The 21,928-nt window shown below is 36.6% G+C and overlaps 1 protein-coding gene, 1 long non-coding RNA gene and 1 pseudogene across 2 annotated transcripts in view; 1 reads left to right on the top strand and 2 right to left on the bottom strand.

Moving 5' to 3' along the window:
* The first annotated feature begins 548 nt into the window (after nt 1–548).
* Nucleotides 549–703, top strand: LOC118152428 (small nucleolar RNA U3; annotated as a pseudogene).
* A 12,879-nt stretch (nt 704–13,582) lies between these two features.
* LOC144581812 (uncharacterized) lies at nt 13,583–18,328 on the bottom strand. Its single transcript, XR_013533084.1, has 2 exons — nt 18,244–18,328; nt 13,583–14,417 (listed from the first exon to the last, which is right to left on the bottom strand). It is a non-coding gene; the product is annotated as an uncharacterized LOC144581812 (long non-coding RNA).
* Nucleotides 18,329–18,527: 199 nt separating this feature from the next.
* The window catches only part of GC (GC vitamin D binding protein), a 40,424-nt gene continuing 37,023 nt past the window's right edge, over nt 18,528–21,928 (bottom strand). Inside the window, exon 13 of the mRNA XM_008993199.3 lies at nt 18,528–18,701. The gene's annotated coding sequence lies outside the window, so the exon portion shown is untranslated. The remainder of the gene's footprint in view (nt 18,702–21,928) is intronic.

Below are 21,928 nucleotides of genomic sequence, written 5' to 3'. Positions count from 1 at the left end.
GTACACCAGTTGGAAATGCAGAAATCACCTGCCTTCTGTATAGGTCTTGCTAGGAGTGGCAGATGGAAACTGTTTCTATTTGGCCATCTTGGACCCTCCTCCAAAATTTTCTTCATCCATTCCTGTGTTGATGGACACTTAGGTTCCTTCCAAACCTTGGGTATTGTGAAGAGTGCTGTGGTAAACGTGGGAGTGCAGGTACCTTTTTAATATACTGATTTCCTCTCTTTTGGATATATACCCAGAAGTGAGATTGCTGGATCATATGTTAGCTTTATTTTTAGTTTTTTGAGGAACCTCCAAACTGTTCTTCATAGTGGTTGTACTAATCTACATTCTCACCAACAGTGTACGAGGGTTCCCTTTTTGCCATGTCCTTGCCAGCATTTGTTATCGCCTGTCGTTTGGATATAGGCCATTTTAACTGAGATGAGATATCTCATTGTAATTTTGATTTGCATTTCTCTGATGATCAGTGATGTTGAGCATATGCCTGTTTGCCATTTTTATGTCATCTTTTGAGAAATGTCTTTTGAGAAATTCAAATCAAGACTATACTTTCAGGGATCATTTCTATAGTTTTTACTAGAGAAGTTTCTCTGCATGTGTAGAGTACCGAAACCCATGAGGAAGAGATGTAGTGTTCTCTCTTGAGTGTGAAGCTGACTTTTGGTGTTGCTTGGGAGAAATTCAAATCTTTTGCCCATTTTTGGATCAGATTATTAGATTTTTTTTCCTTTAGTTGTTTGATTTCCCTATATATTCTGTTTAATAATCCCTTCTCAGATGGATAGTTTGCAAATATTTTCTACGATTCTGTGGGTTTTCTATTCACTTTGTTGATTGTTTTCTTTGCTGTACAGAAGCTTTTCAACTTGATGTGATCCATTTGTCCATTTTTGCTTTGGTTGCCTCTGCTTCTGGGGTATTGCTCATGAAATTTTTGCCCAGATCAATATTCGGGAGATTTTCCCCAATGTTTTCTTGTAACAGTTTCATAATTTGAGGTCTTAGACATAAGTCTTTAATCTATTTTGATTTTTGTATATGGCCAGAGATAGGTGTGTTGTTTCATTCTTCTGCATATGGATATCCAGTTTTTCCCACACCATTTACTGAAGAGACTGACTTTTCCCTGGTGTATGATCTGGGGCCTTTGTCAAAAATGAGTTCACTGTTGGTGTACAGATTTGTTTCTGGTTTCTCTATTCTGTTTCATTGCTCTGTGTGGCTATTTTTATACCAGTACAATGCTGTTTTGGTTACAATAGCTCTGTCACATAATTTGAAATCATGTAATGTGATTTCTTCAGTTTAATTATTTTTGTTTAGGATAGCTTTGGCTATTCTGTGTCTTTTGTGGTTCCATACAAATTTTGGGATTGCGTTTTCTATTTCTGTGAAGAATGTCATTGGTATTTTGATAGAGATTACATTAAATCAGTAGATTGCACTGGGTAGTATGAACATTTTAACAACAATTCTTCCAATTCATAAACATGAACTATTTTTCTGTTTATTGGTGTCTTCTTCAATTTCTTTCATCAGTGCTTTATAGTTTTTGTTACAGAAATCTTTCACTTCTTTGGTTAAGTGAATTCCTAGGTATTTAATTTTATTTGTGGCTATTGTAAATGGAATTATGTTTCTTATTTTTTATTCAGATGGTTCACCATTAGCACATAGAAATGCTACTAATGTTTGTATCCCATTTTTGTGTCCTGCAACTTTACTGAATTTATCAGTTCTAATAGTTTTTTGGTGGACTCTTTTAGGGCTTTCCAAATATAAGTTTATATCATCTTCAAACAGGAATAATTTCTTCCATTCCAATTTGAATGCCCTTTAATTTTTTCTCTTGTCTGATTGCCATTGCTCAGACTTCCAATACTTTGTTGACTAACAGTGGTGAAAGTGGGCATCCTTGTCATGTTTCAGTTTTTAGAGGAAAAAGTTTAAGTTTTTTCCCCATTCAGTATGATACTAGCTGTATATCTGTCATATATGGCTTTTATTATGTTGAAGTATGTTCTTACTATATTCAGTTATTTGATGGTTTTCATCATGAAGGGATGTTAAATTTTATCAAACGCTTTTCAGAATCAATTGAAATGATCATAAAGGTTTTTCTTCCTCATTCTGTTGATGTGATGTATCACATTGACTGATTTGCATATGTTGAACCATCCTCATGTCCTAGGGATAAATCCCACTTGGTCCTAATGAATGATCTTTCTAATGTATTGTTAAATTCAGTTTGCTAATATTTTGTTGAGGATTTTTGCATCAGTCTTCATCAGAGATAGCCTATCATTTTCTTTTTTTGATGTGTCTTTGGTTTTGGTATCAGGATAATACTGGCCTCATAGAATGGTTTTTGAAGTATTCCTCTCCTCCTCTATTTTTTTTGTATAGTTTGAGTAGAATTGGTATTAATGGTTTATATGTGTGGTAGAATTTGTCAGTGAAACCATCAGGTCCTGGGCTTTTCTTTACTGGGAGAAATTTTTTATTACGGCTTTGATCTCAATACTTGTTATGGGTTTGTCCAGGTTTGGATTTCTTCCATTTCTTCCTGGCTCAATCTTAGTAGGTTCCATGTGTTTAGGAATTTGTTCATTTCTTCTAGATTTTCCAATTTATTGACATATAGTTGCTCATAGTAGCCACAATAATCCTTTAAATTTCTGCAGTATCAGTTGTAATGTTTCCTTTTTCATTTCTGATTTTGTTATTTGGATCTTCTCTCAGTTATTTTCTTAGTCTGGCTAAAGGTTCATCAGTTTTGTTTAACTTTTCAAAAGCCCAACTTTTTGTTTCATTCATCTTTTGTATTTTTTAATTTCAGTATCATTTCTTGCTGTTCTAATCTTTATTTTTTCTTCTACTAATTTTGGATTTGTTTTGCTCTTGTCTTTCTAGGTCTTCAAGACACATTGTTAGATTATTTGTAATTTTTTCTTTTTTTTGATGTAGTCACTAATTAGATATAAACTTCCTTCATCATACTGCTTTTGCTGTATCCCATAGATTTTGGTACATTGTGTTTCCATTATCATTTGTTTCAAGAAATTCTTCAATTGTCTTCTTAATTTCTTCATTGATCCACTAGTCTTTCCGGAGCATATTGTTACTTTTCTACATATTTCCTAAAATACATGGTTCCTCAAATTCCTGTTATTAATTCTAGTTTGTATTCCATTGTGATCACAGAAGATACTTTATAATATTTCATTTTTAAAGTGTTTTAAGACTTGTTTTTTGACCTATGTATGATCTATCTTTGAGAATAATATATGTGCTGAGCAAAAGCAGGTATATTCTGCAGCCATTTGATAAAACAGTCTGTAAATAGCTATTAGATTCATTTGGTATATAGTGCAGATTAAGTCCAATATTTCTTTAATCTGTATGGAAGATCTGACTGTTATTGTATTGAGGCCTGTCTCGTTTTTTAGCTCTAAAAATATTTGCTTCATATATCTGGGTGCTCCAGTGTTTGGTGCATATATATTTAAAATTGTTATATCCTCTTGCTGAATTCACCCCTTTATCATTTTATAGTTATCTTTGTTAGTTGGAGATTGTGAAGCTATCTAAGTCTAGGCTTAGCTCTGTGATACCAGGAATCAAATAACATCCCTCTTGAACCAATCTTTATTCTAACCATTTGGAACTAATTTAGTTCCTTAGAGAGTAGTTCTTTAACAACTTGGAAAGAGCAGGATTTCCTCCAATAGCATCAAATATGCCTCTGCTCTCTCCTAGGTGGGGGCTATGATAAAATAGCAGGACCCAAATTAGTCTAATGTAGGTGGAGCTATTATCCTTTTTCCTCCTCCAAAAATGGTTAGAATTGGCTGGCATCCCAAGAGTAAATAACGAAATAGGCTACTTTTCAATAGCATAAAGACAATGCTAAGTTCTAGCCTTGTCCTTGGGTTTCTGGTTCCTGGGCACCAGGAACCCTGCAGGGTATACACTGGAGATTCCTTGGAGCCACACAAGATCCTCTTGACCTTGCTCAACTGTTAGCTCAGACCATGGGAGTTCTTGGAAAATGACATGGGAAGTGTAGACCTAAGGATCCTCATATAGGAATGAAATCATAAAGTCACAGCATAGCATTTTGAGGTTTCAGAGCCTATTTCTATATCTGTTAGAATATAATTTTCTTGTTGGATCAAGTGCAGAAGGTTAGTTTAATTACATTTATAATACTCTTTAGTTCATGTATTTTATCATCTTTGGTCCATGTAAGGCTCTTCTCTTTTTAAATTTATTCCCATTCCCAATTCTCCACTTTCCTCTACCCATAAGTAACCATACTATGTGTTCTTGTGTATAATTTCATTGTATGTGTTCTTGTTAAATATAAATTTTGTTTTGTATATATGTATTTTTAATATACATACATGGTATTGTGTAACAAAATCATTGTATTTCTTGAATTTTTTGTCAGCACTATGAGTTTAAAACTGAGCCATGTTTCTTTATGTACATCTGCTGTTTTTAACCAATGTGTACATTTAATGGTCTGCATCTATCACATTCTGGATATATATTATTCCAGGGCTGGAAACACAGTTTATGTTTGACTCTGTCTTTACAAACAACACTACAGTAACATCTTCCTACAGGTTTTCTTGTGAATCCTTGTGAGGGTTTCCTGTGGATATACATACCCGGGTGCAGAATTGTGGGGTGAGAGTTATTTAAGTATGTAATCAACTAAAGGCCCCTAGATTCCTCTCCAAAGCACATACATACTTAAGGTTGCACTCTAACCATAGTGAGTAAGGGTTCCTTTATCTCCATGTCTTCACCAACACTTGGCATTTCCCAGATTTCCATGTTTATTCAGTCTCACAGAGGTAAAGTGGTAACTCATTTTTGTTTCAATTAGCATTTCTCTGATCATTAATAAGTTTATCTCTTTACATGCTAATAAGCCTTTGCATTTTGCTATAACAAAATACAATAAATCAGGTAACTTATGAGCAAAAGAAATTTATTTCTCACAGCTCTAGAGGCTAATAAGTCCAGGATCAAGATGCTGGCAGATTCAGTGTCCAGCAAGGGCTTACTTCCTGGTTCATAGATGGCATCTTCCTAATGTGTCTTCACGTGGCAGAAGAGACAAGATGGTTCTTTGGAACTTTTTTTGTAAGGGCACTAATCCTATTCATGAGAGATCTGTCCTCATGACTAATCACTTTCCAAAGGCCCCACTTCCTAATATTACATTGGTTTTAACATGAAATTTGAGCTGACACAAACCTTCACACCACAGCAGATTTCCTCATCTATAAAGTGTAATATTTTATTAGTAGATATTATTTTTTATAACAGTAGTAGATTTATAGAAAAATTGAGCAGATTGTTCAGAGGTTTCTCATATTCTCTCTCCCCTCCCTATAATCTCTCCTATTATTAACATCTTATGTTAGTATGGTACATTTATTATCATTACTGAACCATGGTATATTCAGATTTTCTTAGTTTTACCCAAATTCATTTTCCTGTTCCAGGAGGCCACACAGACCGTATTACATTTGGTTGTTATAGCTCCTCAAGCTCCTCTTGAATGTGATTGTTTTTCAGAATTCCCTTGTTTTTGGTGACCTTGACAGTTTTGAAGAGTACTGGTCAGGTATCTTGTAAAATGTTCCTCTATTGAGATTTTTCTGATGTTTCTTTTATCCCTAAACTGAGTGTATTGATTTTGGGGAGGAACACCACACTAGTAAAGCACCATTTTAATTATCATATTAAGGGGATATGTACCATCTACATGATGTATGCCTCTTGATGTTGACCTTGATCACCTGACTGAACTAGTGTTTTCCAGGTTTTTCCACTGTAAAGTTTCTCTTTATTTGTCTCTTTCTATGCTTTGCTCTTTAGAAGAAAGTCACTATACAAGTCCACACTTAATGAGTGGGGAGTTATGTTCTTCTTTCTTTAAGTGGGAGTATCTGTATAATTCATTTATAATTCTTTTCCAGGGGAGTTTTGTCTCTTCCCTTTATAAATATATTCAATCATTTATTTCTATTAGTATGGACTGCTTTATGGGCATTTATTTTATATGTTGGATTATAACCCAATACTACTTTATCTATCTTAAGGTCAGGTTGTTCTAGCTTTGGTCATTGGAGCTCTTTCAGTTGGCTTATGTGTCCTTTTGACATACCCCAGTTTTGTGTGTGTGTGTATTTTCCGAGTACTTGCATTGGTTCTGGCACTACCAGAAGGTGTAGGCTTATTATGTATATTTCCTCCTGTAGTCCTAAACTCTCCACAGATCCCTGGTTCTTGCTATTGGCACTTACTATTAGAAAAACAATAATCTGGCTGTGGGTGCCAGGTGAACTCATTACTTTTTGGGTATTGTGTCTTTGGCCCACTCAGTTGACAGAACAAACAAGTATATGTGTACACATATCTGTAAATATTTCTCCATGTAACCACCTGTATCTGTCTTAAATTAAACATGAATTCTTACTGATGTTCCTAACTCAAATTCATTTTAACATGGAGCATTCTAGCCTCTTCCCCTTGTTTATTTGTAAATTCCTACTCCCACGGTGAGAAAGTTGGCTCCCACTATCTGCCCTCTACTCAGTCACTTAAATGTTGAATCCTAGTATAATGTATAGGTAGTATCAGAATTGTTAACACATATTTCCTTGGGAAATAACTTTATAAACTGGAGTGCAGTACTTATGTGCAGTTCTTTTTGCCTCTAGTCTTAGAGACTTCACTGATTTCTAAGGGTATGTAGATAAAAGCCTTTTCTTCTAACTCTTTCAATCAACTTGTTTCATACAAATGTAATAAAGTTAGATTTTCTTGTCACAGTTTGCATTCTTTCCTGGAATCCTCGACCTCCTAAACAATGTTTTTAAAATTGTATAGATTAAGGTTTACTTTTTGTGTTGTACAGTTTTATAAGTTTTGACAAATGCATAATGTCATTTGCCCACCATTACAGTATCATACAGAATAGTTTTACCATCTCCAAAAATCTTCTGTGCTTCACTCATTTTTACATTCTCTTTTTTTGTTTTTGGATTTTTAAAATATTTTCTCAATTTTAATGTCTTGCTAGTTTAGGAACTATAAATATTTTATCCCTACCTGCACATGTCTGTGAACTTTATTCATGATGTCTTTTGTTGAACAGAACTTCTAATCTTGATAATAAAATTCATCAAAATTTTGCCTTATGATTTGTCCTTTTTGAATATTTTTTTTAGTTAGGCTATTCCTACCTTCATGTTCCAAATACATTTATGTGCATTTTTTATTAACTCCAGAGATATATTTTTAAGTCTTTATTTGTAGCCTGCCTTTGCATGTGCTGTTAGGGTTTCACTTTAAATTTTTTACACATGGTAGACAAACTCAATACCACCTCTAAAAGAATACAATCTTTTCATGTTTTTTTCAGATACTATCACTATAGTGTTTTAAGTTCCTCTACATTCCTGGATTTCTATTTTATTCTGTTTATTCACTGCTATATTATATGTTACTTGTTGTTTATATGGCTTTGTATTATGTCTTAATATTTGGTTAAACACATTACCACACATTACTAATGTTTTAGGCAGATTTTATTGTAGACTTTTATATTTCTACATAAAATTTTTAACAAGAATGTTGAATGACTAAAAATTCATCTGGAATTTTAATGGAAATTGCATTTAATTTATTGATAAATTTGGAAAGAATCAATACTTTTATGATAGCCAGTCATTTACTGCAAGAGCATGGATTGACTGTCTTTTCACTTACTCGGACTATCTGTTAGACTTCTTTAGAATTTTAAACTTTTCCGAAAGCAAAAGCAGATTGTAGAAGATTTTCTTCAGCTTTCTCTGCTCCAGGATGAATCTACTACAGTTCAATCTCCTTCCCTCACAATGTTCCTAAGTTCAAGGCAGGCTTTAAGGAATGCTTCCACCTTCAGACACCTCAAGGGCTCTCATGTTTACTGTTGTTATGGTTATTAGTTTCTTAAATTATTCCTAGTTTCCTCTCAGATTTACAGCTTTCCCAGACTTGACTTTGGAGGAAAGAGCCAGTAGTTGGTTTTAAATCACCATCCTGGGGAAACACCTGGGGATATGGTTTGGCTGTGTCCCCACCCACATCTCACATGAATTGAATTCATGTGAGTTCACTTGTACCTTGAACTGTAGTAATCCTCAGGTGTCAAGGGTGGGGTCACGTGGAGATAATTGAATCATGGGGGAAGTTTCTCCCTTACTGTTCTCGTGGTAGTGAATAAGTCTGGTGAAATCTGATGGTTTTACAAACAGGAGGTGTTTCTGTACAAACTCTCTTGCCTGCCACCATGTGAGACGTGACTTTTCTCTTTCTTCACCTTCCCCCATGATTGTGAGGCCTCTCCAGCCTTGTGGAATTGTGAGTCCATTAAACCTCTTTCCTTTAGAAATTACCCTGTCTCAGGAATGTCTTTGTTAGCAGCATGAGAAGGGACTAATACACCTGGCTACAGTTTGTTGTTAAACCTGTTTGGATAAGGCTGCCTATTGCTGTTGTGTAGAAGGAGAGAGAAGTCACTTACTTGATCCATTTGAGGACCTGTAAAATAAATACCTGACCCTGAAACTGCAGGCGTATGCATAAGAGTACAAATGGAGGCCCACATAGCGTGTGTCTAAATATTTAAACCTTTGAAATCTAGCTGACAAGCTAATAAATAAATAAAACATGTTCTACCCTCCTAAGTTGGCAAATATACCTTTAAATCACCTGAAAATTAAGGTTTAGCTTTAAAATTCTTATTTCCTTTGAGTTCTAAAATAGAAATTGGCAGAATAAGGAGAACCAGCTTTCAGTCCACCCCTGTCCCTCTTCCTTCCCAGCCCCAACTCTGCCTAGCTCTGTGGGATCACTTACATATGCATGTGCAGACCTTGGCCCGTATGTCTAAATACTACATCCTCCACAAACAACTGCCTCTTGACTAATCCTTGTGCCTAAGTCTGGTCTGCTTAGAGAAGAAGTCTGTTCAGTTACTGAAAGTTTGCATGTGATTCTGGCATCCAAATGCATAAAATTTATATTTGACCCTGTTATTCTGTTTTTTCAGTGCCCCTTCTTCTCCAAGACTTTTCCTGACTTCTTCAGATACCGTATTCCATAATGGCCAAAAATATTCAGATGCAACCCCCTCCATATGTCTCGGTTAGTTGCCAGTTGTTCATGGCCATGTCCTATTGACCAGCATCCTATTCAGGCCATATGCATGGCAATTGTTAAGTACTGTATTTTGAATCTCACCCCTAAAAATGGTCTTTGGTCTCATTTTTTTGCCCTAAATATTTGGCTTTTAGGAACACAATTGGTGATCTCATTTTTTAATATATTTCTATAAATTTGGGTCAATGTTTTACATTTTTGAAGAGCACTGCATTAGAGGATAGTGAGGTGGTTTTGTTTAAGGTTGGGGGAACTAAGTAGTGGGTAAGATCACTTACAGGGTTGATTGGCTTCACAAAGAGTCCGAGAGGACACATCCACATTCTGTTTCCTGGAGAGTCAACTGTTTAAAATCTATTTTCCTTACATGTGTCTCTAAAACCTCTAACATATTGAGTTCCTTGGCTTCCACTTTCAGTCAATATGTTTTTTAAAAAAATATTTCCTGAAAAGATATTAAATCACTTTGGGCATTAGTCAATCTGGGGATAAAATAAGCATATCAAATCCAGTAATAAAATGAAAAATGCATTAAAATATAAAAATAAGGAATTATTATGATTGTTATTAGAATACCGGAAACCTTGAGGAGAGATTGAGGAAAAGAGAGAATTCCTAAAAGTACAAAAGGAAGTCCAGAGCTGGTTGTTGTGGGACTTGGAAGATATATCCTGCTTCCTCCCTGTTTGTCCAGGACCTGGTGGTGTAGAGGTGGCAGCATGATTTATTTTACTTAGTATTTGATGTGTCAACTCTCCACCTATCACCAAAGTAAGCAAAAAAACCCAACAACATATAGTGACTTTTCAATGAGAAATCAATCAATGATATATTGTTCTCATTGTCCTTCTGAGCTTCAACTCCCAGATGGAATTTCAGGAAAGCTGTGTTGGCTGTTGAGATGAAGGAGGACAAATGGCAGATGGCAGCTCCCTGCACAGGACAAGAAGCCTTACAAGGTAATCTGCCCTGGAGCTGATTTAATAGCAGAGAACACTACTTCATATTAAAGAACCTGTGCCAATATTCAAACTGTAGACCTGCCACTGACCAGTTTTCCTCTCAGCTCATCCTCAGTGATACCCTTCTCTCTACCTGCATCATTCAGTTCCTAAGTTTATTAGTGCATGTGCCTGTCTTCCCTATTAGAACAGAAGTTCCTTTGATAATAGGCATTGTGCTTTGTAAATGCTGACTAGATGCTCAATAAATGTTTATTTAAAAGATATATTCCACAAAACATAGCCTGGCTAGATATAATTTTCTTATGAAACTAGGATAAAAGGAAATAGAAATAAAGCCTTAAAAATTTTTTTTACCCGATAAGTGTGATTGATAGCAAAATACCCTTCAGAATTGTTAGTATATATCCGGCTACGAATTTCAATGTCAGGAGTATGCATAGAGGTTAAGGATGTATAGTGGGCCAGGTGCAGTGGCTGAAGCTTGTAATCCCAGCACTTTGGGAGGTGAGGTGAGAGGATTGCTTGAGTCCAGGAGTTAGAGAATACCCTGGGTAACATAGTGGGACCCTGCCTCTGCAAAATAGAAAAAATTAGCTGGGTGATGTCATATGTACCTGTAATCCCAGCTATTAAGGAGGCTGAGTTGGGAAGATCACTTAAGCCCAGAAGGTCAAGGCTGCAGTGAGCCATGATCACTTCACTGCACTCCATCTTGGGCAACAGAGTGAGAACCTATTGATACAGAGGGCTGTGCTCCTGGTAAACCCCACCCTTAAGCCGAATCAAGGTCCTAAGTGAAAACATTTGACTCTGTTTTTCTACCCAAATGTTGCCTTTTTTTGGCCTGGCACATCCCCTATCCTCTGCCCATAAAAAGATTTCAGCTGGCAGAGCAACACAAGCAGCTGAGTGTTGAGGATACAAGCAGCTGAGTGGTGAGCTGAGAAGCAACTAAGTGTTGGAAACTACAGATAGATGTGGCTAACTACAGATGGTGTGACTTCGAAGAGGGGCCTAGCCCAAAATAGCCGGGCTTCAGGGAAAGATCACCTTTTACCCACACCATCCCCTTCCAACTCCCCAACCCGCTGAGAGCCACTTTCATTACCCAATAAAATCCTCTCATGCCTATACTACACTTCAATCCATTGGTGTGACTTGATTCTTTCTGGATGCCAGACAGCAACCTGGGTGCTGAGAGGGCAGGGGCTGCTACCTGGACCCTCCACTGAGCTGGTTGGCACTTGAACATTCTTGGATGGCAGAGCTGAGAGACCATTGGTTGTAACACACTTGGATGCTGCTGCAGGGCCTGCACAGAGCCTACTCCTGCCACAGAGAAGTGACTGGCCAGTTTCAGCGTTCATTAGCTCCAGTTCCTGTACTTGTTCACACACTCCCTTTCATGAGGAGTGGCCAGCGGTGGGCAGAGTGAAACAAGTAACTCCAGTACCTGTCCATGAAAGGAATCAAGGGAATTACCCCACCTCACTATCGAGAGAGAGAGAGAGAGAGAGAGAGAGAGAGAGAGAGAGAGAGAGAGAGAGAGAGAGAGAGAGAGAGAGAGAGAGAGAGAGAGATATGCAGGGTCAAACTATCTGGAATTAAATTCTACCACTGAAACTTGTCCTTGGGATATTATTTGACCATGATGTGCCTCAACTTCCTCATCTACATTATAAAGATAATAGCAGTACCTATCTCATGGAGGCTAATGAAGATAATGTATATGTGATTATTTTAAAACATCTGTACATTCTTTGATACCATACTCATCAAAAATTGCAGTCTGTTTCTCCTCTTGAACTTAAACGGGTCTTTTGACTTCCTTAATTTAATACAATAGAAAGGAAGTTGCCTGACTTCTGAGGGTTGACTAGAAAGGATAACTTCTGCCATTGACTTGTGGGAAACTCACTCTAGGGCTCTTCAGCCACCACGTGAAAAATCTGGCTGCCCTGAAACTGCCATATGAAGAGACCACCTGAAGAGACCACTTAGAGATACTCAAGAAGCCCATCTGTTCCAGACCCCAGATGTTTGATTTTTTTCCCAGCCCAACTGCCAAACTACATGCCTAGGAAACCTTTCAAGATAGTCAGGCCCAACCTCCAGCCACTGCCTGGCTGCAACTGCATGAGAAACTCTGAGCCCACTCAACCCCCAGATGTGTGAGCACAGTTAATGATTCTTACTGTTTTAAGCTATTTTTTTTCTGGTTGGCATGTTACTATACAGTAGATAAGTGACTCAGTTACAAAGCAATAAGAACTGTACTTAATAAAAGTTCTCAACAAATGCTTTATATTGTTAAATCAGTCTTTGCTGTTTGCTAGTGTGTGCCCTTATTAGTGTGTTCATCTCACTGCACCTTTCCTATCTGTAAATTATATGTAATAGGTCCTGGGTTATCGGCCTCATGCAATTTTGATGAAGATTAGATGAGAAAATAAGAAAGTTCTTTGAAAAGTAGTAAAGTTTATAGAAAGTGAATATTACTGTTTTGCACATTTTTTTCTTACCTTAAATTTAGCAGGTGTTTAATATTGAGTAGATATTTGTACTCTAAAACTAGTGCTATTTTAAGAGATAATTTTTTTCATATTTTTAAACATTTTCAAACTAAATGACAAATTTGGATGGATTATTTGTTCTGTGTGTACAAAGTTGCCAAACTGACATAATTGTTAAAATCTCTGAGTATAAAATGAAAAGTTCTGTATCTTGTTAACTGCTTTTCACATTGCTCTACAGCTATAGCATAGAGTAAGCATATCCCAGATGATTTTGTATTAATTTAATTAAGAACTGATTTAAGAATCTATTTTTGCACAGTCATCTGCATTTTGACATGTCATCCACAAGGTGGAGGCAAAGGTTTTTATCTGAAATAGGCATTTCTTTAGAGGATTTTCATGGTGCAGCATACAACAGATGCAAAGATTTATACTTTTGATATTAAAGAGAATATCTGGCATAGTCAATCTATTATTAGAAACTTTCTTACTTGGTAAGAAGTAAAATATGAATCCCAAGTGCCTTATCCATGGATGAGCAATAAGGTACTACTATTGTTAACTGCAAAGTGGAACTTGCCAGAATGCATTAGTTATGAAACTAGTAGCTTTGTGGTGGTGGGTGTCATGGAAGAAACCATTAGATGCTTTCTTGGCCCAATGGAGGAAGGAATATTTCAGATCCTTGAAGAAACAGACAAGGATAAAATAGACTGTGGGAAAGAGAATTGTTTGACCTGATTATCTGTGACTGGGATTTCTTTAGTGAGAGATAAGAGATTATTTTATAATTAAGGACAAAAATACTCAAAATGTAATGCCAGAGTGAGATAATACAGTGTTAGAAATTCACACTTGCTACAGTTTCATTAGTCATTTAGCCAAGATCTTTAATCAGTTAATCCAAGATACTTTTCTCTTTCTGATTTGGGTGAAGGGACCAAGCTTTTAAGGCAGTGATTGGCAGGTTTGGTTGCAGGGCAGGTTTCATTCAAGATTGCTTAAATCTGAATCTCTGAGGGGGTGCCTGGGCACTGGTATTTTTTCCAGAATTCTCCATATAATTCAAAGATGCAGCTGGGGTTGGGAATCACATTTATAGGTTGGGGGAGGGTGAGACCTCTGTGGTGGGGAAAGGTGTACAAAAGGGAGAGCAGAGATGTAAAAACAACCTTCTAAGTCTTCTTATTTATTTTTAGCTATTTATCTCCAAATGGAAACAGTCAACTCTCAAGCTGATCAAATTCTTTCTTCATTAGGACCTATTGCTATTGAATGAAATGACACATTAGAAAGGTCTTTCACTTGTTTTTAAATTAAAATCTTCATAAAAAGCTTTGTTTCTTTAGAATTTCCAGGTGAGGTATTAATATTCTAATTCTGTGAGGACTGTTTAAGGTAATGGGTCCCAGGTGATGTTTAAGAACCAACCATGAGGCCAGGCACGGTGGCTCACACCTGTAATCCCAGCACTTTGGAAGGCTGGGGCAGGTGGATCATGAGGTCAAGAGATCAAGACCATCCTGCCCACCATAGTGAAACCCTGTCTCTATTAAAATACAAAAATTAGCTAGGTATGCATGGTGGGGTACACCTGTAGTCCCAGCTACTTGGGAGGCTGAGGCAGAAGAATTGCTTGAAGCCAGGAGGCGGAGGTTGCAGTGAGCGGAGATCGGGCCATTGCACTCCAGCCTGGTGCCTGGTGAAAAAGCGAGAAAAAAAAAAAAAAAAAAAAGAAAGAAACACTCGTGGGATGACCTAGGAATCCAGAGAAATATAGGAAGTCAATACTGCAACTTGAAAGACTTTAGACCTTATAGATGGCAAGAAAAGATTTGTGTGATAGTTAATTTTTGTGTGCCAGTTTGTCTAGGCTATGGTAATAGTTTAGTGAAACATTAGCCTAGATATTGCTGGAAAGAGATCTTGCGCATGTAACCATTGATAATGTTAGTGACTGTCATCCAGTTGAACGCTTTAAGAGCAAAAACAAGTTTTTTCAGGAAAGAAGAATTCAACCTCAACACTGTAATATAGAAATTTTGTCTGTTTCTAGGCTATTTAAGACTTGCCAGCTTCACAAATGCATAAGCAATTTCTTAATTTTTTTTTGAAACCTCAGATTTTTGGGATCCAGGTTAATTTGAGTTAGTTTAGAGTGAAGGTAACAGAGGTATCAGTAAGTCCCTACTGACATCATTTAATAGAATGCCTGCAGTCACCTAGAATTTGACAGGTCTTGTGAAAGTTACAACGAGTACATTTGCTCCAGGGATTTTTCATTGGTCTTCCATTTGTGGATTTTATGTGGCAAAAGGAAAAAGCAGGTATAACACATATATATCTCAAGTGGAGTCTTAAAATAGGATCCTACAGCAAGGACATCCGTTCCTGACTGTGGTCAGCAATGCACAGGGCTACTAATTACAGAGACTCGGGCAAGAAGGCAGGAAACGCTGTCACCAAAGCAGAAACAGCTTGTCTGTGTCCTGACAGGGAGATGGCTTCTAACCGAAAGAACTGAACCTGCTACAGGGAAGGAATGATGGATTTGGAAGGGAGTTCTGAATCTGAGTTTCTGCTCTCCCACTTACTAGCTGTGTGATTTTTAGAAATAGATGTCCTCTCTGAAACATAATTTCTTGTCCATAAAATATAATAGCCCTGCCTTTCAGCATTGTAATTATTACCAAATGACTTAAAATGAGTGAAACATTTTATAAATGTGAAAAAGCACCTTACAAATATTAGATACTCTAGGATCTTGGTCTTTATTTATGGAAAATAATCCATGTTATTGTGTCAGGAGGAAAAGTGACTTAGGGTCTTATTAGTGTCTTTATTTCATTCAGTGGCACAACTATTGTTTTATGAATGGAGAGATGAATCTGGTGGCGATATGTATCCTCTCTTTCCATTTATCCCAGCACTTTCTCCACTCATGAGAGCTGATTAATCCCTTATCCTGCTGATTTTATTATCAAAATGTTTCTCGATTCTGTCCCCTTTTCTCCATTCTTTTCGTCACTACCATGGTTCATGCCTTTGTAATTACTTTTCCAGATCATTGTAATCACTTCTAATGGCGTTTTTGCTTTCTGTCTGTTACTCCCAAAATTACCCTTAAATTCACCTGGGTAGCAGGCCGATCTTAGATGCTGGCCTAACTATGGCTTTTTCCTGTTCCCAGCAACAGCCCTGTTTTTAAAAACACCCCTGGGCTCACGAACCTGCAGATATCTGCCCAACCAACTCCACTTCCACCAAAATGGTTGCACCATTTTTATACCCTAAGAAAGTTCAGACCTCAGTGAGGCCTAACCTTGACCCCACTGCCATGCACACACTTAATTCTCATCCCTAGAAATTCCCTGTTCCTCCCCAAGACTCTAGGAATGCTCTGTGCATACCTCTATCTTAGGACACTTATTTTCCCTCTAGAGGCCACCTGGAATTTGGTATACCATAGGGGCTTAGTCACTGAGTTTGGAATTGAAGAAAGGATGTCTAGATGGCAACGTACTCTTCTATGGGTATTTCTTTAACCTAAATGTAAAATACTTAATAAAATGAACTGGCTACCTCATCCCTTTATATTTTCTTCCATATCTAAATATCTAGTTAGCAATTGCCAAGTACAGGATCTTTTTGTATTTGTACGTTTGCATAATTTGAGAAATATTAGGACATCTAAGTGCCTTTTTCTTTTTTTTTTAGTCTTTTTTTTAATCGCATTTTAGGTTTTGGGGTACATGTGAAGAGCATGCAAGATTGTTGCATAGGTACACACATGGTAGCGTGATTTGCTGCCTTCCTCTTCTTCATCTATATGTGGCATTTCTCCCAGATTTCTTAAAATAAATCTCTTTATCTCCTGTTTTTTCTGTTTCCTCAGATAATCCTCACTGATAGAACTTGTAAACATCATTCTTAGAAACAAATTTGATATGGTTTGGCTGTGTCCCCACCCAAATCTCATCTTGAATTCCCATGTGTTGTGGGAGGTAATTGAATCATGGGGCCAGGTCTTTCCCATGCTGTTCTCATGATAGTAAGTCTCATGAACTCTGATAGTTATTATAAGTGAGACTTTTCCTGCATAAGCTCTCTTTGCCTGCTGCCATTCATGTAAGCTGTGACTTGTTCCTCCTTTCCTTCTGTCTTTATTGTGAGGCTTCCCCAGCCACGTGGAATTGTGAATTCTCCACAAAACCTCTTTCCTTTGTAAATTGCCCAGTCTTGCATATTGTGTTCATCAGCAGCTTGAGATCAGACTGATAACAGTAAAAGTGGTACCAGTAGAATGGGGTGCTGCTGAAAAGATACTTGAAAATGCGGAAGCGACTTTGGAACTGGGTAACAGGCAGGGTTTGGAAGAGTTTGGAGGGCTCAGAAGAAGACAGGAAAATGTGGGAAAGTTTGAAACTTCCTAGAGACTTGTTGAATAGCTTTGACCAGAAAACTGACGGCCATATATACAATAAGGTCCAGGCTGAGGTGGTCTCAGATGGAGATGAGAAACTTTTTGGGAACTGGAGCAAAGGTGGCTTTGCCAGGAATTGGGAAATAAAATGCCTGCTCCTTGAAGCTTCTACATAGAAAGTGCAGCCCTACCTTTCACTAAGATTTCAAAATGAGAAGCAAACCTCAAACAGAGAAGTTCTTTGGATGACAGAAAGTGACTTGACCTTGGCTCAGTTAATGCAATACTCCTTCATGGGACTTAGAATTTTGAGAAGTGACAGGTATGTTAGTTAATTTAACTCCAATTATATTTGCCATAAAATTGCTTGATATATTGTATAACTCTACATCTAACATGAGGTGAATTCAAATTCCCTGACGCAATTAACTCTACATATAGAAGCTTGCATGATTTGTCATAGTTTCAGAGAGGTATTTATTCTAAATATTTGAACTTTCCATTAAAGCAGAATAGAGAGAACACTTTCATTTCCCCTGGGCCAAGAAGACATATAGAATATTATATATTTTTTTATATGTGGTACATTTAGTTAAGCAGAAAAATCGTGTTTTTAGAACTTTATAAATTTCTCTCAGGCATTTTTTGCAAAAATAAATTTGTTCAAGTTACAAAGAAAATTTGTAGCAAGGCAGATGCTACCTAGTTAATTCCAAGCAACTTGTAGCTGGAAGCAGGAAGGTAGTTTCAGGAGTCTTTTTGTTGCTGTTGTTGTGTTTTTGCTGTTAGTTTTTAAGAAGTGAAATATTCTAGGCGTTATGGTGGAAGTCTGTCTAACTTTTTCTTTTCTTTTTCTTTTTTTTTTTTTTTTTTTCAATGGAGACTTGCTCTGTCACCCAGACTGGAGTGCAGTGGTGCAATCATAGCTCACTACAACCTCCACCTCCCAGGTTCAAGCAATTCTCCTGCCTCAGCCTCCTGAGTAGCTGAGATTACAGGCACATGCCACAATGCCTGGCTAATTTTTGTATTTTCAGTAGAGAAGGGGTTTTACTATGTTGGCCAGGCTAGTCTCAAACTCCTGACCTTGTGATACACTCACCTTGGCCTCCCAAAGGGCTGGGATTACAGGTGTGAGCCACTGTGACCGGTTCAACATTTTCTTGATGATACCTACTAAGCCTGGGAATCAATCAGAGAATGGAGTTTAGCATATTGGGAATTTTAAAGTGGATGCTTAATGCTGAGTCTTTTAGAATGAAACAGCAGAGATATAGACAAAAACAGGCCTTATGAGATTGCTTACTGTAGCATTTTTGTGAAAGACACAGGAGCAGTTCTCAAGATCAACACTGTGAAGATCCACATAATTCTCAGTCATATCTATGGTTTGCATTGTATTTCAATTTATTTTGATAGCAAATCATCATACTTATCATTGTATGAAGATGCTGTAGCTAGAAAAAGTAGAAAGTATCCTGGTTGTCTCCCCAGAAGCTCAGTGGTTTTGCTTAGGTTAAGTCATCAGAGGTCATTCCCCAGGGTGCTCCAGCTCTAGGTCTATGAGAATAATGAAATAAATTTTATGTTAGAAAAACAGAGCTAATGGGCAACAATCATAACATTGCTCAATAGATGCATACAACCTCATGCTATTTTAATATTTATGCCAAAAATTACTCTGTCTAGAATGACCCATATATCCACTATGGCCCATCTCATAAGTCCAGATTAAGAAAAGAATGTAAGACATTTCCAATACAAATAGTGATGGATTTATATACTATATACATACATAAAGCATATAAAGCCATTACCATTGATACACCAGGGTACCTTGTATGTTGTGCAGTGTTTTAAAAATATTTTTTAAACTGGTGATGAATGTGACTTTCTGCTTTATGTTAATAACAATTACAGCCAGGGCAAAACTGTCAACCAGTGGCATAATGAGTACACTTGATCATGGAATTGAGACAATAGTTTAGTAGTTTTTATTTTAGCAAAACACTGAGTATGAATTTTATCAAATCATCTTCTACATTGTGTTAGGGCCAATTTGTCTACCTTTAATTTTTTTCCCTCTTCCAAGACAATATAATATAGTTATATCATAGTTCTATTTGTACTGTATAAAAAATTCCATGTTTCATTGTCTTCAGTGAGTTTATGCTTTGGAGTGAGGATAGGATGAGAGACTCGAATCTTTTCTCATAGCCTCACTTCCTGTGTTTCTCTCATAGTGAGAGCAACTCTGTGTTGGTTGTGATTCTGGTATCTAAAATATTTGTCACCCAGCCTGATTCTACATTGTGAGCCAACTCATTTATTGTTTTGGCAACCTGGAGGGACCACTACTTGCTTCTATAGCTAATGGCAAAAAATATCGGGCTTTGTGAGATTTATTAAGACACAGAGATTCTCTCTCCAAAAGTGCATGCAAGTATGACCACCATCAATTTGGAGCTTGAAGGCTTGAAGTAAAAGATTGATCAAGGAGACCAATAGCTGTCAAGATGAGAACTGAAGTTTTTAATAAGACTCTAATTGACAGTGAAATAGTGTGAAACTGTTGAATTGTAGATGTACTAGAGATTGGAACACCTTGAGATAAAAGGTGTTCAGCTTCAGCTTCTAAATGAGGGATTCAGATCCCTAACTAGAGATGCGTAGGCTTAAATGGAAATGAAATGCACAGCCAACCAAAGTTGGCTTAATGGTTTTAGACACTGCTTCAGTCTAAACTATGTGCCACTTCTGGGGCTGAAGAGATTACCTGCTACAGCAAGGGAAAAATCATTGAAGAAAATTGATATTTTCTACTTGAATAATTTAATATATATTGAAAAGACTGATCTATCTGAGGGAAAGTACTCGGCATTTACTCTGAAATCATTAAGACTTAGATTTAGAGCAGCTCATGACTAGGATTGTGTTATTTTTGAGGCAATGCTGCTGTTAGTTGAATGACTTCACAGTTGTCCAATACAGCTACAAAATTCCCCCTGGAACCCAGGAACTGCAATCAGTTGGTTGTGTTCTGGAAACCTGAGACAAGTGGTAAAGTTGTGGTCTCATTATTTCTGGGTATCAAGTACCTCAGGCTGGTCACAGTGGCTCATAGCCTTGTGAATGAGGTATAATTTTCCTTTTCAAAGTCATGTAACTATTCCCAAAATAATTGAGTGCTGGTAGGCCTTCATCATTGCAGAATGCAATAGTGATAAATAGGCAGTGGATAAAATTGAGCTCAGAAGAGTCAATGCATGTTGCCAAAATCCATGGAAGGAATATGTGAACAACCTTAGGAAGGAATAAGTGAATATGTGAATAATCCATCCAGATGATCAAAATGTATTTGGGAAGCCAAACAATTGAGTGGTATAGAAATCAAAGAATTAATTAAAGGTCAGAGAAAAATGTAGACTAACACAGGTGAAATAATAAGAAATGTCTACAGAAGATGAAAATAATGACCATGAACCAGAAGAATCAGTATATTAGAATCTTCATTAATATGTCATTGACAAACTGAATTTATCTCTTGATTTAGTTAGCATTAAAAATACTTGTGAAATTTGTTCTGAAAAGAAATCTCTTGAAATCCATCAGATTATTACTTCCTCCTTTACTTATCTTAGGATATCTTCTCCGATTTTAATTAGTTTTCCCAAAGCCTGAAAACATATAACATTAAGGAAATGCACTCTGAGTTCTGAAGAATAATAGTCCAGTGAAAAACATATTTGAAATCAAAGTTATCATATAGCTTTCCAAATAACCCTGACTCTTAATTAAAACTTAAGAAATCTTGAAGGATGAGAGGTGAGGTAAATGTTGTGTATTGGGATTTTAACTTTTTGCAGATTATTACATGTGGATTGAGATAAAGGAAAAGTAGACTCATTCCAATGGGGAGGAGAGTATAATTTAGCAGCTACTGAGATCAGAAAGTGTTTTCCTTGGAAGTTGTTGAGAAAACTTACTTTATCTTTAGGACAGTGGCATATTTTGTGCTTTGGCATATACATGGGCAGAAAAACGTTTGAGATTCATATCAGTACTAGTAGGAGAATCAGTGCAACAACTTTGCTAGTATTACTGCTAATATTCATTTTGATTATTTTTTAGGCATTTTATATACATCTCAATCATAAAAATTGAAATTTTGTATTAAGGTCGATATTGAAATTTTCATTTTAGATAAAAGGAAACTCATCTTTAGACAGGATAGATAACTTGCTCAAATTTACAAAGACAGATAGTTAGAGTGGGGATTCTAATCCAGGTTGAGTGATTTCGAAAATGAGTTTTCTTGACAATCACCCTAGTACTGGTTCTCAGAGTGTTAAGTTTCTTTTTTACTGATTCACAAGATTTAAATAATTAATAATTGAAAATATGAACATGGTGAAATAATTTAATGTTATTAGTCAAGGGATTGGAAGGCTTTTGTGTCTACATTATTTTGGGCAGGGTTGTCAGCAAAATAATAACTGACATTATTGAAAAGCCTCAGTTCAGCTAAGAACTGAAATCCAAACCAGTTTGCATCTTTTAAAGTCTCATGTATAATATCTTTAGAATAAATACAACTGAATCTGGACAGAAAATGTTTTTGTTGAAATGTGCAGAGTTCAGGTCACTTTCAGTTTAAGATGTGAAGTTATGTCAGAATAAACTATTTTAGGTTCTTAATGTCTTCATCTGGCATTTTTTAATAGGTGAAAATATAGTAACTGAAAAAAGCAAGTAATAATTTAACAGTGTTGTTTTAATTTGAATAA

This window comes from Callithrix jacchus, chromosome 3 (genome assembly GCF_049354715.1).
Source record: "Callithrix jacchus isolate 240 chromosome 3, calJac240_pri, whole genome shotgun sequence".
Classification (NCBI taxonomy): Eukaryota; Metazoa; Chordata; class Mammalia; order Primates; family Cebidae; genus Callithrix; species Callithrix jacchus.
This window is presented reverse-complemented; position numbering and strand designations above follow the sequence as displayed.